Raw genomic sequence first — 16,768 nt, 5'->3', positions numbered from 1 at the left:
TTTCAGAAAAATCTGGAAAGTCCTTCATGAGCTCATGCAAAACAAAATATACTATATATAAAGTAATAACAGTTTCTCATCTATGTTTTCTTTACATTCACTTTTTATTTTATGTTCATATCTATGTTCTCTCACTCTCAACTCCTCCCTTCCCAAATTGAGAAAAGAAGAAAAAAAATTACAAATGGAGCAAAACAAATTCCTGCTTAGCTCTTCTCAACAATGCAGTGATCCAAGGCAATTCCAATAAACTTGGAATGGAAATGCCAATCTCATCCAGAGAACTAAGCATAATATTTTCACTTTTTTGGTTTTGTTTGTTTTTTTCTTTCTTGGGTCTTTTTACTTTTGGTTTGATTTTTCTTGCACAACATGAGAAATATGGAAATATGCTTTCTGTGTTGGAGAGGGGAGAGGTAAGAGAGAGAAGAAAATTTAGAACACAAAATTTTACAAAAATGAATGCTGAAAACTATCTTTTGGAAAAAATAAAATATTATTTAAAAACAAAAACAAATTCCTGAGTTGGATATGTTAAAAAAAAAAAAAAAGTATGCCTGAATCTGCTCTGAGTCTATCATCTTTCTATCTGTGTCTGTATGTTAAGAATAGGGAGGAATAGTCTACCCTACTAAAAGACAGTTTTACATTGACTCAGGGAAGAACATCACTTGGCTCAAATCATGGCTTAGTACAGGCATAAGGGATCTTTTTGGTGTTTACTGTATATGTAAACATGTGTGTGTGTGTGTGTGTGTGTGTGTGTGTGTGTTTATGAGAGAGAGACAGAGAGAGAAAGAGAACACAACTGATGTCACACATATAAATATCGATTCAATTAATGTCTGTTTCTTTGGGAATTTTCAGATTATAGACTGATGACTTCTAGAGATGAAAACCCCTTTTGGCTATATCTTCTTAGTGCTGAAAACCCACCATGGTGGTAGAACAGTGTCATATATCCAGCAGACATTCAGTAAATGTTAGCTAATGACAGCAAATAGAAAATTGTCTTGACAACTATACTTGCATACAGTTTGGCTTCTGCCTCAGGAATAATATGACAAAGCATATCAAGGAATATAGGCTTATGGTAGTGTCAGAGGAAAGAAGAGGGCATACGAGACATGTTACTAAGGTAGACAGGATTTGGAAACTGATGGGTTATAGGGAGATGAGACAAAGTGAAGAATTGAGGATGACACTTAGGTTTTGAGCTGGGTGTCTGAAAGGATGATGGTGCCCTTGATAGTAATAGGAACATTAGGAAGAGAGGAGGTCTTTGTAGAAAAGATAATGAGTTCAGTTTTGGACATGTTGAGTTTAACATATCTATGGAATACCCAGTTCAAAATGTTCAAAAGGCAGTTAGAAATGCAAATCTGAAAATTAGGAAAGGAGTGAACAAGAAGACCTGATAGTCCTCTGCAGAAATGATAACTGAAATCATGGGAGCTCATGAGATCACCAAGTAAACTAATATAGAAGGAGAAGAAAAGAGGGCCCAAGATAGGGGGTCCCCCCTTATTAGTACTAGGTATGATATGGATGAAGATCTAGAAAAGGAAACTGAGGAACAGTTAGACAGATAGAAGAATCAGGAGAGAACAGTGTTATGAAAACCTAAAGAAAAGAGAGTCAAGAAAAGAGTGATTGACAGCATCAAAGGTTACAAAATGGTCAAGAAGAATGATGATTGAGAAAAGACCATTAAATTTAATACTGGTAAATTTGGAGAGAGCAGTTCAGATAATGAGATGAGAGTAAAGAGCAAGGAGAAAGGAAGTAGATAGCCTTCTCAAGAAATTTGCCCACAAAAGGAACAAGAGATATAGGACAATAGTTAGCAGGATTGGATGGACAAGTTGCTAGAAATAGTGATAGTGAGTGGACCGAGTTCAAATACTGCCTCTGATACTTACTAGCTATGTCACTCTGGTCAAGTCATCTAACCTCTCTGTGTCTCAGTTTTCTCCTCTATAAAATAGAAATAATAATAGCATCTACTTTCCAGAGTTTTTTATTAGAATTAAATGAGATATTATTTGTAAAGCATTTGGTGTAGTTGTTTTGGTCATTATGGAGGTTTTTTTTTTTTTTTTTTTGGTAGACACTGGAATGGTTTGTCATTTCCTTCTTCAGCTCATTTTACAAATGAAGAAATTGAGGCAAATAGCGTGAAGTGACTTGCCGAGGGTCACACCGTTAGTAAGAAAGAATCAAGTGTCTGAGGTTGGATTTGAACTTGAAAGATGAATCTTCCTGACTCCAGTCCCTGTGTTCTATCCACTGAAGCACCATCTAGCTGTCCCTTGTAAAACACTTAGCAAATTTTAAAGCACAACCAAAATGTGAGCTATTATTATTGTATATTTAACGTTCTATGGACTGTTGAAAGGTGGCTAAAATAATCGTGTCTTGTATTATTATTGTTGTTGTTAATCTTGTTCTCATCTTTTATGGTACAGTTTAGATAGAAATGGTCCTAGGACAGACTGCTGTCATGCTATTGCTCTTTCATATTTAATGTCCTGCAGACCATTACAAAGGTGGATAAAATAACTACCTTTTGTAACTGAATAAAATTATTGGTGTGTAATCATATCTTCTGTAGGCTCACTGAAAGAATCTTTGGAAGAAATTCCAATAGCAGATAGAATAACAAGAATAAAATGCACTCCATTCTGTTCCCACATGATTTTGATTTGTTCATCATGCAGGTATCTTAGGTTGAAAGCTTTTTCTTCCATGTGTCTTGTAGTTTGTGAGTATTTGATATAGTGACATCTATTTAATATATGTTCTTAAAATTTTATGGATCTGTGTTATCTCTAGGCGATTGTGGGTCACAATTCTGCAGATTGTATGTTCTGTATTTATAATGTGGAGATTTGTAAACTTCTAGTTTATGAAAGATAATGCATCAGGTCATGTCTTGCTAGGTAGTTGGTAGATGCCTGCAGTGACATATTGCCTACTTTCTACCATTTCTTTGTGTAATTTGTATTGATCAATAAGTCTGGATTCCTTAACAACAATATATCTATATAACTGGAGGCAATAACCTAGTTCTGAATCATGATTAAAATCTTTATTTTTTTGAGGATCTGTGATCAAATTTAAAAAATTTTTTTAGCTTTTTATTTTCAAAATATGTGCATCGTTTTCAGCATTCACCCTTGTAAAACCTTGTGTTCCAAAATTTTTCTCCGTCCCTTCTCCCACCCCTTCCTTAGACAGCAAGTAATCTTTTTTACTCCATTTTAATACAATAAATCTGTAGGACTCAAGAGTTGTCTGCTAGACTCAACCATATCATTGGTTAAATGTATATGTATGCTACCCATGCAGGGCCTTTTGATTCTGTGATTGGATTTTAGCCATTTCATTGTCTCCACTCATAGGTAAACCTCTCTTGAGCAAATATGACAAATCTAATAATGTATACCTAGTTTCAGATTTTGCTGTTTTTCAAGAAAGTGATGTCTGCTTGATCCCAAAATATTTCTGTAAATTTGTGATTTGCTTAGCATATGCTCTAAGACCATCTATCAATTCCTTTTCTTCTTTTTGATAAGGAAGCATCCATCTTTTCATAGCTGCCTTAGGGTGATGGGTCCTGTGTTTTGTTAACATTGCACAAATTTGTGTTAAAATACTTTACAAATCTGTTTTGTTCTGTACTAAAATTCTAAAAGTATTTTTCAAAGACTGGCATTGCTTAGGTTTTAATTGCTTTAAATACGCATATCCCATTGAGCTTTGATTTCAAAATGCCCGTACATTTTTTAACATAGACAGTCACAGTAATTTTCTTGAGAGCTTTATGCTCAATATGCTTTGCCTGGAGAAGACCAGGGCAATTGTAAAGTATCGCTTTTTTTCCATTAGTTCAAGTGCATATCTGGATTCAAGTTCAAAGCCTTAACTCCCAATATTTCCTTGATGTACATTAAAAATTTTATTCTTATCGATTCCAAATACTACTTTCATATCACTAAAGGAAGATTCCATGAGACAGAAAAGTTGTTTAGTATATTTTTCAATATATTTTCAATAACATAATGTTTTATTATAACTCTTATGACTTAGAATCCATTCTCATTCCTGTTTAGCAGAGATTTTACTGGATTTGTGACTAAGCCATCAAAAGCTTAAACTGCCTCCCTGAAAGATACCACATTTCAGTATCAACTGCTCTTGATTGTGGTGATTAAAAAATTAATTGATCTTTTATTTTTATATGGTCTAGATTTCCCATTGTGTCTTTCTCTTTTCTCCCTCCTAGTTCATCACAACTAACCAACATATCAAAAAAGGCTGCCATCATAGACAGTGTTTCATACTCAAAGTCCTTAAACTCTGAAAAGAAGACAAAGGAGATCTGGTGGCAAGTTTTTGATGGAGGACAGTTTTTCAGGTTGATATTTCTTACTCTACTTGAGTCTATTTTTATATATTTGCAGAGACATAAATAAGCCATGAGTGTGAAACTGAGTCAAAGGCTTCACAGTGATCAATAAAGGCAGTAAAAATCTGAGTTTGAATCTGTTTTACTGCTTATTAGCTGTGTGAGTTTGGGCAAGTAAATCCCTTAACTTCTTGAAACCTCAGTTTCCTTATCATAGAATGGCATTAATCACAACTCTTTTATCTACCTCATCTTGGGAGTGATAAAAGGTTATATAAAAGCATTTTGCAAACCTTAGAACCCTAAGTGAAATGTGAACTAGGGTCAGGAACTAACTCTTCTTTTTTCACACGGCCTTGTACACTCTAACAAAGAAATCATCTCATGAATCCTTCCTTATACCCTTAAGCAAGAAATAAAGAAGATCAAGAATTCATTTTGAAAGACCACCCAAAATGAAAATGCTTTTGCCCTGTTCGTGTCCAGCATTAATGGTGAGTCCTAGTACAGAGTTGATAAGGCGATAAGGCGCATAATATGCTTGACGTTCTTCTTTTCCCATAAAACATACCGTTAACCTTCCAAGTTGATGCCTTTCCATGAGCATGCTATTTTATATGTAAATCTCTGGATTTCGCATTCATATATCTCTCCAGCACTTCTCTTTCCATGCCCAAATCTCCCAGGAGCACACTCCTGATGGATTTTTGCCAATGCCGATTTATCCTACTTACACGGCTAAGCCATTTCCTATGTCTGCATGAAGTGTCTCCTAAAACATGAAGATCTAAATGAGGGCAATGCTGGCAGCCAGGAGAAATATGAAGAATGAGGAGATTTGCAAAAATAATGGGGAGATCTTTGTTATCCTCTGGAAATGAAGCTCTTACTTCTCTTTACTCTAAGACTGGCATATTTAAAAGCAAACCCTGTGTGGTAATGAAAGGGGATCTTTCCTTAGATTTTCCTTGCTTGGAGTCTTAGGAAATACACAGAAGGAATCGAAAACATTTTGCAAGGGTCTTTTGTTTTGTTTTGTTTTATCCTTTTTCTTTCAGGGCAAAGGAGGAAATCATTGCAAGGGAGATTGTCAGTGTGTGACCAAGGTTGTACTTGATGTCAGCATCAGGAGTTCCCTTCTTGTCCCACATCTGTGAGCTTGGGATAATGTTTCTTACCTATTGTGAGGATTAATTAGTGCCATAGGAAAGCTCATTACTATTAATTTAATCCCCTAAATTCACTGTATTCAAGCAGCAGGAGAATATAGTTACAAACAATTTACGTCCTATTTTTAAACATGGTCTTATTGAGCATCTCAGAAAGTGTAAAGAATTGTAAAGCACTCTGGATAGGGACTCAGAAGACCTGGGGGATCCAGACAGTCCAAGGCCAGCTACTTGTTATCTGGGTGAATGCAGAAAAAATTACTTCACCTTTCTGGGATTCATTTTCTGATCTGAAAAATGGATATAATTCTTGTGCCGTCTATCTTATGGGATTGTTTTTAAGGATTCGATGAAATCATACTATAAATGTCAGCTTTCATCTGTTCACTTAACATTTATTAAATATTAAGTCCTTCCCCACTCCCTTTCTGGGGAAAATAGATTTTAGATAAGCCTCGGGCCTTTTCCTCATGCAATCTAGTAGGGGTGTAAGATACAAACAGAGGTACCTATAATATATAGTATTATATATATATAGTATTATATGAGAGGTGTCCCCCAAAGTGCTATGTGAATTCAGAGGGGAAGGTACTTTTTTTTGATGAATCAATTTGATTTCAAATACAGCTAGTTGGATGGCATAGTGTTTTGCATGGACACAGGAAGACCTGAATTGAAATTTGGCTTCAGATACTTTGTAGCTGAATGACTTTAAGCAAGTAACTTAGTGTCTGCTTCAGTTTCTTCATCTATAAAATGGGCACAATAATAGCACCCACCTCCTAGGCTTGCTGTGAGGATAAAATGAGATGATATTTGTAAAGTGTTTAGGATAATATCCGGCAATTGTCAGTCAATTGATAAATGTTTATTAAGCACTTACTATGTGCCAGGTGCTGGGCTAAGCCCTGAGGATACAAAAAGAGGGACTGGCGCTCACAATGTGATGGAAGAGAACATGCAGACAAATAAATACAAAAAGAGCTATATACAGAATAAATGGAAATAATTAACAGAAAGAAGACATCAGAATTCAGAGAGCTTGGGGAAAGTGGGATTTTTTCTGGGACTTAAACGAAGTCAGGAAAATCAGAAGGTGGAGATAAGGAGTAAGAACATTCCAGGTATAGGGGTCAGCCAGAGAAAAACCCTAGAACTAAGAGATGGAGTGGCTTGTTTGCAGAATAGTCAGGAGGTCAGTCATTAGATCAGATTGTAGAGTATCCATGGGCTGAGTTTTGAAGGGCTTTGAATGCCAAAGCATATTGTGTTTGATTCTAGAAGAAGTAGGAAGCCACTGGAGTTTATTAAATGGGGTGGGGGTGAGCACTAGGAGACCTTTGCTTTAGGAAAATCACTTTGGTGGCTGAGCTGACAATGGATTGTACTGGGGAGAGATTTGAGGAAGGCAGACCCATCCAAAGGCTACTACAATAATCAAGGCAGGAGGTGATAAGGGTGGTAGTTGTGTGAGAGAGAGAAGGTGGAACGTTTGAGAAATGTCGCAAAAGTAAAGTAGACAGAACTTGGCAACAGCTTGGATGTGGAGTATAAGTGATAGTGAAGAGTTGAGGTTGTAAGCCTGAGAAACTGAGAGGATGGTCTAGAGACTAATTTCAATCTAGATTTTGCCACTTATTAGCTATGAAAACACAAGAGCGTGCCAATCTCTTGGAACTTCAGCTTCTTTATCTGGAAAATGGTACAATTCTACTTATATTTCTTACCACACTTGATTGTTTTAAAACTCAAATAAGATAATGTGTACACAGTACTTTGAAATTAAAACACCCTATATGAATTTAAGTTATTATTCCCTGTTCTATTCTTTCCATTGCTTAACCAGAACAACTAAATGATAAAAGAAGAATTCAGTTAAAAAAGAAAAGAGGTCTACTAGACATCCAGTCTGAAAAGCAGTTGAAAGTATGAGATTGGAGATCAGAAAGGTTGGGGCAGGATAGGTGGATTTGAGAATCATCAGTATAGAGAACATAGTAAAAAAGTAATTAAATCCATGGGAGCTGTGAAATAGTATAGAGGGAGAAGAAAAAAGGGCCCATGGCAGAACCTAAGGGATACCTCTAATTTGAGGGCATTGCCTGGAAGAGGATCCAGCAAGGGAAATTGGGAAGGAGAGATCAGAGAAGTTAGAGGAGAACCAGGAAAAAGAGATGAAGGAGAATGAGGGTTGAGAAAGAGTCATTGGATTGGGCAACTAAGAGATCATGGTAACTCTGAAGAAAGCTGTTTTTGTAGAATAATGAGGTCTGTTACCTTCATGTACCAAAATTTGTTCATCTATTCACCAATCGATGAGGATAAGATTAAGATTGATTCCAATTGCTTTTACTAATAGTAGGAAGATTTTTAAAAATATAAATAAAACTTGGGGGCATCTAGTCTTCCTAATAAGATCACTAGTGCCAGGGCCATGGACATTTTTGAGCTGTTATTGCCTTCCACAATAATAATATTAAGTAATTATAGAGGGCAGCTAGGTGGATCAGTGGATAGACTACTGGATCTGGAATCAGGGAAATCTGAGTTCAAATATGGCCTCAGATACTTACTGGCTGTGTGACCCTAGGAAAGTTACTTAAACCCTTTTTGCCTCAGTTTCCTCATCTGCAGAATGAGCTGGAAAAGGAAATGGTAAACCACTCCAGGATCTTGGTAAACCCCCAACAGGATCACAAAGAGTTGGGCCACGACTGAAAAAGACTAAACAACAATAACAAGAAAAGTATTTATGTAATATTTTAAGGTTTGCAAAGCACTATCTTACTTGATCCTCCAACCACTCAGTGAGGTGGGTACTATGATTATTCCTATTTTACAGATAAGAAATCTGAGGCAGAGACAGATTTAAATGATTGGCTTAGGTTCAAACAGCTAGTAAGTACCTCAGATAAGATTCAAATTCTGGTCTTCCTGACCACAAATGCAATACTCTCTCCACTGGACCCTCATAAAGACAGTATTGATCTGATGGACATGGATCTCTTCAACAATGAGATGACCCAAACCAGTTCCAATTCTTGGGTAATGAAGATAATCAGCTACACCCAGAGAGAGAACTATGGGAAACGAGTGTGGACCACAACATAGCATTTCCACTCTTTGTTACTGTCTGCTTGCATTTTTGTTTTTTTTACCTTCTTTCTAGATCCAATCTTTCTTGAGCAGCAAGCTAACTATATAAATATGTATACATATATTGTATTTAACATATACTTTAACATATTTAACATGTATTGGACTACCTGCCATCAAGGGGAAGGAGGGGAAAAGTTGGAACAGAAGGTTTTACAAGAGTCAGTGTTGAAAAACTAACCATGCATATGTTTTGTAAATAAAAAGCTATAATAAAAAAAAAAGACAATATTGATTCCATAAAGAAAAAAATTAATTCCCAGCTCCACTGGCAGTATATTAGCTTGTCTGGCTCTCCACAGATGTACTAACATTGTATTTTATCTTATTTTAATATCTTTAGCAATTTGACAGGTGTAATAAAGTTGTTCTTTAGAGTTATTTTAATTTGTATTTTCTGATCCTCACAAAATTTGAAGACGATGATGATTATTTCTCATTTGAAAAACTGGCTTCTTCTCAACTAAACTGAACTGAAGAAATAGTGCTAATTTCTTAGGCTGTAGAAGATAAGTAAGATTCAACATATGAAAAAGGGAAGGGAGAGACTCCAGTGTGAACATGAAGGCAACAGAGCCTCGTGTCAGTCTGGGCAGAAAAGCAAAAGGTAATAAATAAAGATGATATAGCCTGCCGAGTATTATGTTTACTTTGTGTGCATTGTAATAAAAATAACACTATAATAGCTTTAAGGTTATCAAAATGTGTTACATATATGTATATGTACATATGTACACACACATACTCATTCGATCCTCACAACAACCTTGGAAGCATGGTACTATTGTTATCTTCATTTTACTAATGAAGAAACTGAACACAGTGGTTGAGTGACTTGTTCAGGAATTCTAAATTAGGATTCAAACTCAGATATTTCTGACACTGGGGTGGGGAAGGGGAGTGAACTGAGAACCCAGTGGCATACTGGGATCTGAACTGTTTAAGGTAAAGCATTCTCATTCTTCCTTGAGAGCAATTTGAACTATTTCTTTATTTTTTAAAATTAAATAGTATTTTCCCCCAGTTACAAGTCAAGAACATTTTTAGCATTCATTTTCACAAGATTTTGAGTTCCAATTTTTTCTCCCTCCTTCTCTCTCCTCCTCTCTTCCAAAGATGTAGGCAGATTGATATAGTTTATATATGTGCTTCATATTAGTTAGTTGTGGAAAAAAAAAAACAGATCAAAGGGGAGAAAAAACATGAGGAAGAATAAGATAAGTGGAAAAAATACATACTTCGATCTGCATTCGGAGTTCATCAGCCCTTTATCTGAATATGGGTAACATTTTCCCTCATGAGTCTTTTGTTATCTTCCATCACTGGGTTGATGAGAATAGCTGAATCATTCATAATAGATCATCATATGGACATGGCTCTCTTCAACAATGAGATGAACCAAATCAGTTCCATTTGTTCAATAATGAAGAGAACCAGCTACACCCAGCGAAAGAATTATGGGAAATGAATATGAACCATAACATAGCATTTTCCACTCCCTCTGTTTTTGTCTGCTTGAATTTTTTATTTCCTTCTCAGGTTATTTTTACCTTATTTCTAAGAAAAATCTATTGCCGATTTTTCTTGTGCAGCAAAATAACTGTATGGATATATATACATATATTGTGTTTAACATATACTTTAACATATTTAACATGTATTGGTCTACCTGCCATCTAGGGGAGGGGGGAGAGGGAAGAAGGGGAAAAGTTGAAACAGAAGATTTTGCAAGGGTCAATGCTGAAAAATTATCCATGCACATATCTTGTAAATAAAAAAGCTATAATAAAAAATTAAAAAAAAATAATAGATCATCATACAATGCTGCTGATGTTGTATACAGTGATTTCCTGGTTCTGTTCATTTTGCTTTGCATCAGTTTGTACAAGTCTTCCCAGGTTTTTCTGAAGTCTGCCTGTTCATCATTTCTTACTGCACGATTGTATCCATTACCTTCATTGTTCAGCCATTCCCCAATTAATGGACATTCTCTCAATTTCTAATTTTCCACCATGATGAAAAGAGCTGCTCTGAATATTTTTGCACATGTAGGTCATTTCCCCTTTTTTATAATCTCCTTGGGTGGTCTATTTTTGATTACTGCGATCCTCCCAGAACCTTTTAAAAGGATACACCAAGTCCATGAGCGTGGACTAAGAGGAAAGCAGCCACAGCAGTGAGATACGATCCTCAACCCCACTTGAGACATAGGAAAGATATTGGAGGCATATAGGCAATGGGTAAGAGGAGAAACAGAAAGGACTTGCATCAAAGAAAGAAAGGAAAAATCAAGGTAGGGTCAATGAGCTCGGCAGTTGTTTCAGAATGGAACTGGGATTGAAGAAACACTTGTTCCATCCTCTTCAAAGACTGAGGGAGTTTCCAAAGGGTCTCCTCTCTTCTTCCTCATACCTATCTAATCATCACAGGCACTATCCCAATACACTCTGCTCTCTTCTTCTACCCACGTGTTTCCTGTATCCTGATTTTGCCTCAATTTTGTAGAAGCCAGGAGTGAACTGGAAAAGGACACATTTTAAATTGGGGCAGTGTTTCCTATCTGTCTGAACAGAAGGGATTTTCCTGACTTGGCACTCTGAGTTAGGGTAACTTTTATGAATAACTTTTTGTCAGTTATAAATTCCACAAAATAGACAAGAAAAAAAACTATGTGAATCTGAGGTTGATTATATTGCCCTTAGGCTAACAGTGAGCTAACTATTGTCCTGGAAAACTGATGAAATCTCCAGAGAGGAGGGAGTCTGGGAGAATAGGGTGGTGACTTAAGATAAGATGATACATCCCCTCCTCCCCCTAAGGAGAAAATAAGTGAGGCTTGGGAAGATTTATGATTAGTTTCCCAGAAGAATGAAGGAGAGAGCAGAAAGGATTAATTTAAGTATCTTCCTCAGTGTCACAGCTGGTGTTGCCAGTGATTTTAAATAAAGGCCTGCAGGTACATAAAAGGAGATGACATGGAAGAGATGGTGTAAATGATATTGAACAACTATCCTCCATTTCTTCCAAAAGAAAAAAAAATAAATAGTATAGAGATAAGAACGCTGGATTTAGGCTGGAATCCTATTCACTAACGTATGATCTTGGGCAAACTGCTTCATGTTTCTGGGTCTCAGTTTCTTTATCTGTAAAATGGGACTGTGTAGACTAGAACATCTCTAAACTCTATAAAACCTATAAAAGAGATTTCAACTAGAAAGTGATGCCTATGATAAGAGTTCATAGATGAGAACTAGAGACAATGAAGAATGGATTGTAAATGGTCTAGTTGCAAGGCCATGATGTTGAGCTCTCTTCTCTATGATTATCAACCTATACTAAAGTACTTCCTCGTAAATATGGACCTGAGCCTAGGCTCTCCAATGTTATGTTAGCTTTTCAGGCTTGGTTAGGTCTTACCAAATGGGGAGAGTTTCAAGGACAGACCTGATCACGGACCAGCTCAGTCTCATTTCCAGAAGGGCTGGCTATCAGAAAATGAACTGGTTTTACTCACAGAGCACTGGGTCTGCTACTTACAATATTCAAATCATTGGGCAAGTCATTTGACCTCTCAGGTTCAATTTCATCTATAAAATGAGGGAACTGCTTTAGGTACCCTTCAAGGCCCTTTTTAGCTCTAAGTCTAGACTCTTAGTGGGACTGCTATGAATGCCTGGATGGTGCTGAAACCACAGATTTCTTTCTTTACTGGGAGTAGGAGATACTGATCAGTCTTGTCTGATTTTCTCAGAAGACATCGCTAAGACCTAAGGGAAAAGATCCTAGTCTAGTGTGCAAAAAGTCGGAATTCGAAAGTACCTAGTCACTTAGTCAACCCCCCCTTTTTTTTTTTACAGATAGGGAAACTGAGGCTCAAAGAACAGAGGCAAGGCTGGGACACAGATTGAGAGACAGACACATCAAAGAGCAGCCACAATACTAGTATCTAACCAAAGCTCAGGAGTTGGGATGCTTCTTGCATCAGTAGCATTGTTAACCTTTATGGACTTGAAGCAGAGAAATATGATAAATTGTATCAGACAAACTTCAGCTCTTGTGAAACATTCTTGTAAGTGAAGAAAGGCTTAGTACTAAAAGTGAATAAATTTTTTCATTGCTTCTTGAGCTTCTTATATAGCTTGCTTCCAGCTTCTTTGAATATGCTTGCAATCTATAGGCTATCTGTTCAAGAGTTATTACCTTCTGCTTAATTGGTGGGATCTGATCCCACTAAGGCTGGAGTGCTACAAACTTCAGGTTAAGGTCTTCAGCTTTCTTCCTTTTTTAAAAAAAAAATCTCTTTTCTTCAGGGTTCAATTAATGATCACTATAGTATCTTTTATTTCTAGATACATCAATCAGCTTGTTCACATTTACCAGCAGTTTATAGTCTTCAATGATCTTTCCCATTTTGAAGGAACATGGATATACCAGTACAGACTTGTGATATGGGCCTTCATGATTCTTGACCACTTCTACTCATCGAAGCTGAAGAAGGGAGGAAAGGGAAGGGACAAAGAGGGGAAAGGTGGGGGAGGAGAGGAGTAGAGAAAGGAGAGGAAAGGAAAAGGAAAGGATAAAAATATAGAGAAAGAGATAAAGAAAGGAGCAGGGCAATTTACTGTACTGCTATACCAAACTACACATCTGGTCAATCCTTCTTTATTCAGTTCGGGTAAGATGCCCAATCCCTAATCCTGTACTACATATTTGTATGTTCTTCTGCTCACATACTCCATTCATGAAAAATAGCAAATTTTAACACCTTCTTCCTCTTTTGTACACCAGAGTTTTTGGCCCTCCATTCTCTTCCCCTTCTTCAAGCCCTTAGAACAGGACCAAACCACCAGATCTGGTCTTTTGTTTCTCTTAATTCTCTTACTACCCTTAAAAGATATTAGAATCATAGATATAGCATCCTCTAGCCCCTTTCAAAGTTACTCAAAAATTTTACATTTCTAGATTTTTCTGGAATTAGGTGTTTGCACTTCGAAGTTCCTGCTCAGCTCTGATCTTTTCATCAGGAATGCTTTTTTTTGGGGGGGGGTGGAATGTTGTAGGATCATAATCACTTTTACAAAGTAAGCTGAACTTGGTTGTGAGCCTAGATCTTTGTCTATAGTAATACCATATTTCAAGAACTCTCATTTTTAGTAGAGAGCTGGACCTTTAAGTCTCTCTTTTGTGGCTCAGGAAACTATGCTAGAGATCTTGATGCCCTGAGGGTTAGGGTTAGATAACACTACTCTCTCACACAGTCCCATGGGTGGCCTGGAATTTCCTAGATCCTTCTCACTGTAAATTTACAACCACCTTTAGGCTTTCTAACAGAAGCCCTCTCCTCTACTTGCACCCAAACAAAGGGTTCAGAAGGTTAAATGGGTCCCTTGTGTAGCTCCTCCCCCTCCTCCCAACTTGGATAGAATTGGTAAGCCTGTAGTCAGGAAAACCTGAGTTCCAATGTGACCTCAGATCGGTACTAGCTATGTAACTCTGAGAAATTATCCCTGGTTTTCCAACTATAAAATGCAGATAATAATACCTACCTCCCAGTGTTGCTGTGAGGATCAACTGAGATACTAGACCTTCTTCTCCTTCTCCTCCCCCTCCCCTTCCCTTTCTTCTTGTTCTTGTTCTGGTTCTTGTTTTTGTTCTGCTTCTCTTCTTCCTCCTTCTCTACTTACACCAGTGCTGCCTTTGCTGAAGGCCTCTTTTGTTATTTCCCATGATCTGATTAATGATTTGGTGTAATTCTGGAGTGAAAGAAGTCACTTACTATAGTTTTTCATTGGATTTTTTGAGCATTATTCAGTCTGGTGTAAATTGCAGGTTTTGCTGGAGTAGGGATGGCAGCCTGACTCCATTCAGGCAGCCCTCTTGGCTGGAGCCCAAGACTCTTTCCATTATAACCTGCTGTTTACCCCTATCCCAGTGCCCACCAGGCTCTCTCTCTGAAATCCCAATTTTCCCTTAAAGCAAAAGAAATCATCAAGTTCTGGAAAGTCTGAGGCTTTAAATCTGCTCTGCAGATTTAGAGCTTCACTCTAGGCCCACCTGCCAAACAACTGAGAAGATACATACCACTTAGAAAGATTATAGCAAGGGTATGCTCACAAATGTTTAACAACTGGCTCTCTGGGGAAAGAAACAACTTCAGGACACACTTTTATGTTTAATCTGCATTACTGACATTTTCTTAAGTTTAGACAATCAAAACAATAAAACAAGCCCTCCTTTGTAAAGCTTGCTGATTTCAGAGGTATAATTGCTCATACTGAAAAGTTAACAATAAACTCTAGCATAATCCCAGACTTCCTAGATGATTATGCCAAAAAGCACTGGACTGGCCATGAAAACTAGGCTCTAGAAGTAATTTTCTGTGTGGCTAGGTCTCAGTTTTCTCATCTGCAAATTGAGGATATTTGACTAGATGATTTCTGAGGTTCCTTCCAGTTCTAAGGTCAGTGATCCATCAGGAGCATTCTAGGTTTCTCAACCCTCTCTGTAGATCTGCATAAACTGACTCATCTGCAAATTGGCTGGGATCTGAACAAGGACATAACCATCGATATGTTTATCCTTCGGTATTGGAAGAGGATGGAAAAACCAACAGCAGGGTTTCTAGCCGCCTTCAAGACTGAGTTCATATCCCACTTTTCATAGGAGCCCTTTCCTGGTCTTCTTCCTAAGCCCTCCTTCCATTTTGTCCTCCCAATTCCCTTTTCCTTCCCCGCCCCCCACTGCCTTCCCTCGGACAACACCTCGAATTTACACAGCATATATCTTTGATTTGGGTGTACATATTTAGTATATTGTCTTCCTCCTCCCAGCCCTACCTTTCTCCTCTTTAGCCTTGATATTTTGGCCTTCCCATGTATTTCCAGGGCTTAGCACACTTAGGTAGGCCCTTAATAAATCCTTATTGTTATAGTTGTTGTCGGAGATTTTTCCAGTCTTTTGTTGGTGATTCCTTTGCCTGGAGAAAAGCTACTACTGTCTTTCAGAAGGGATTTTCCTGCCTGGAGGTTAGAAAGGCTCAAGTTATGTCCAGCTAGGCAAAGTTTAGAAGGGTCCTTTCTAGGACATCAGTGCTTCAGAATAGGGCAGGCCTGAAGGATGGCTGCCTTGATCACAGTAAAGCACGCGTGAACGTACGCACCCTTGTTCTAGATGGCCTTATTTCTGTTGAAGCTGCCAACATCTTTCAAGTCTCCCAGGCTGCCTCAGGATCATCCTGATTTCTCACCTGTCTTACTGCACATAAGCAATCCAATCCCACATTGATTCTATCTTCACAGCCTCTCTCACACACATTCCCTTCTCTACTCACACCATCATCACCCTAGTTGTAGTCTTAATCACCCCTTTCATAATAGAGAGTTGCAATTTCAGATACAATCCTCTCCTGTTCTATTATATAGAGGGAATGGCTTGTTTTATTTGGTGTCTTTTAAATTTAGACTAAAACAAAAGAAAGACACAAAAAGACACAGCTCAAACACCATCTTTTACTTGATTCCCCAATTTCTAGTGTCCTCCCTCCCAGACCATCTGGTATTTACCTGTATTTATTCTACATATGTATATTCCATATACACTTGTATAGGTACATGTTGTCAACCTTGTTATAAGATAAGCTTTTTGAGAGTAGGGATTGTTCCATTCTTTGTCTTTGTATGCCCAGCACCCAGCACAGTGGCATCTCTTGTGTCTTCCCTCGGACAAGAGATTTAAGAATCCTTGTTGACTGATTGATCATGAGCAGATTCATTCTATTTCAGGGAATAGCAATGCACATTTGTCATTTCTCCCCAGTGGGGCTTATAGTGGAAAATTAAATGACTCAAAAATCTTGACCAAAGTCTCTTAGATCTTTCAGGTATCTCCTTTATACACCATCTTCTTAAACTGTGATTTGTGTGTCTTGTGACTGAATGTGGGGTTTGCAAAATTATGATTTATTATTAGTAAATGTTTGATTTGTATACTTACTTTACACAGCAGGGGTCACAAACATTTCTCGGGTAAAAAG

Source organism: Antechinus flavipes, chromosome X (assembly GCF_016432865.1).
Source record: "Antechinus flavipes isolate AdamAnt ecotype Samford, QLD, Australia chromosome X, AdamAnt_v2, whole genome shotgun sequence".
NCBI lineage: Eukaryota > Metazoa > Chordata > Mammalia > Dasyuromorphia > Dasyuridae > Antechinus > Antechinus flavipes.
This window is presented reverse-complemented; position numbering follows the sequence as displayed.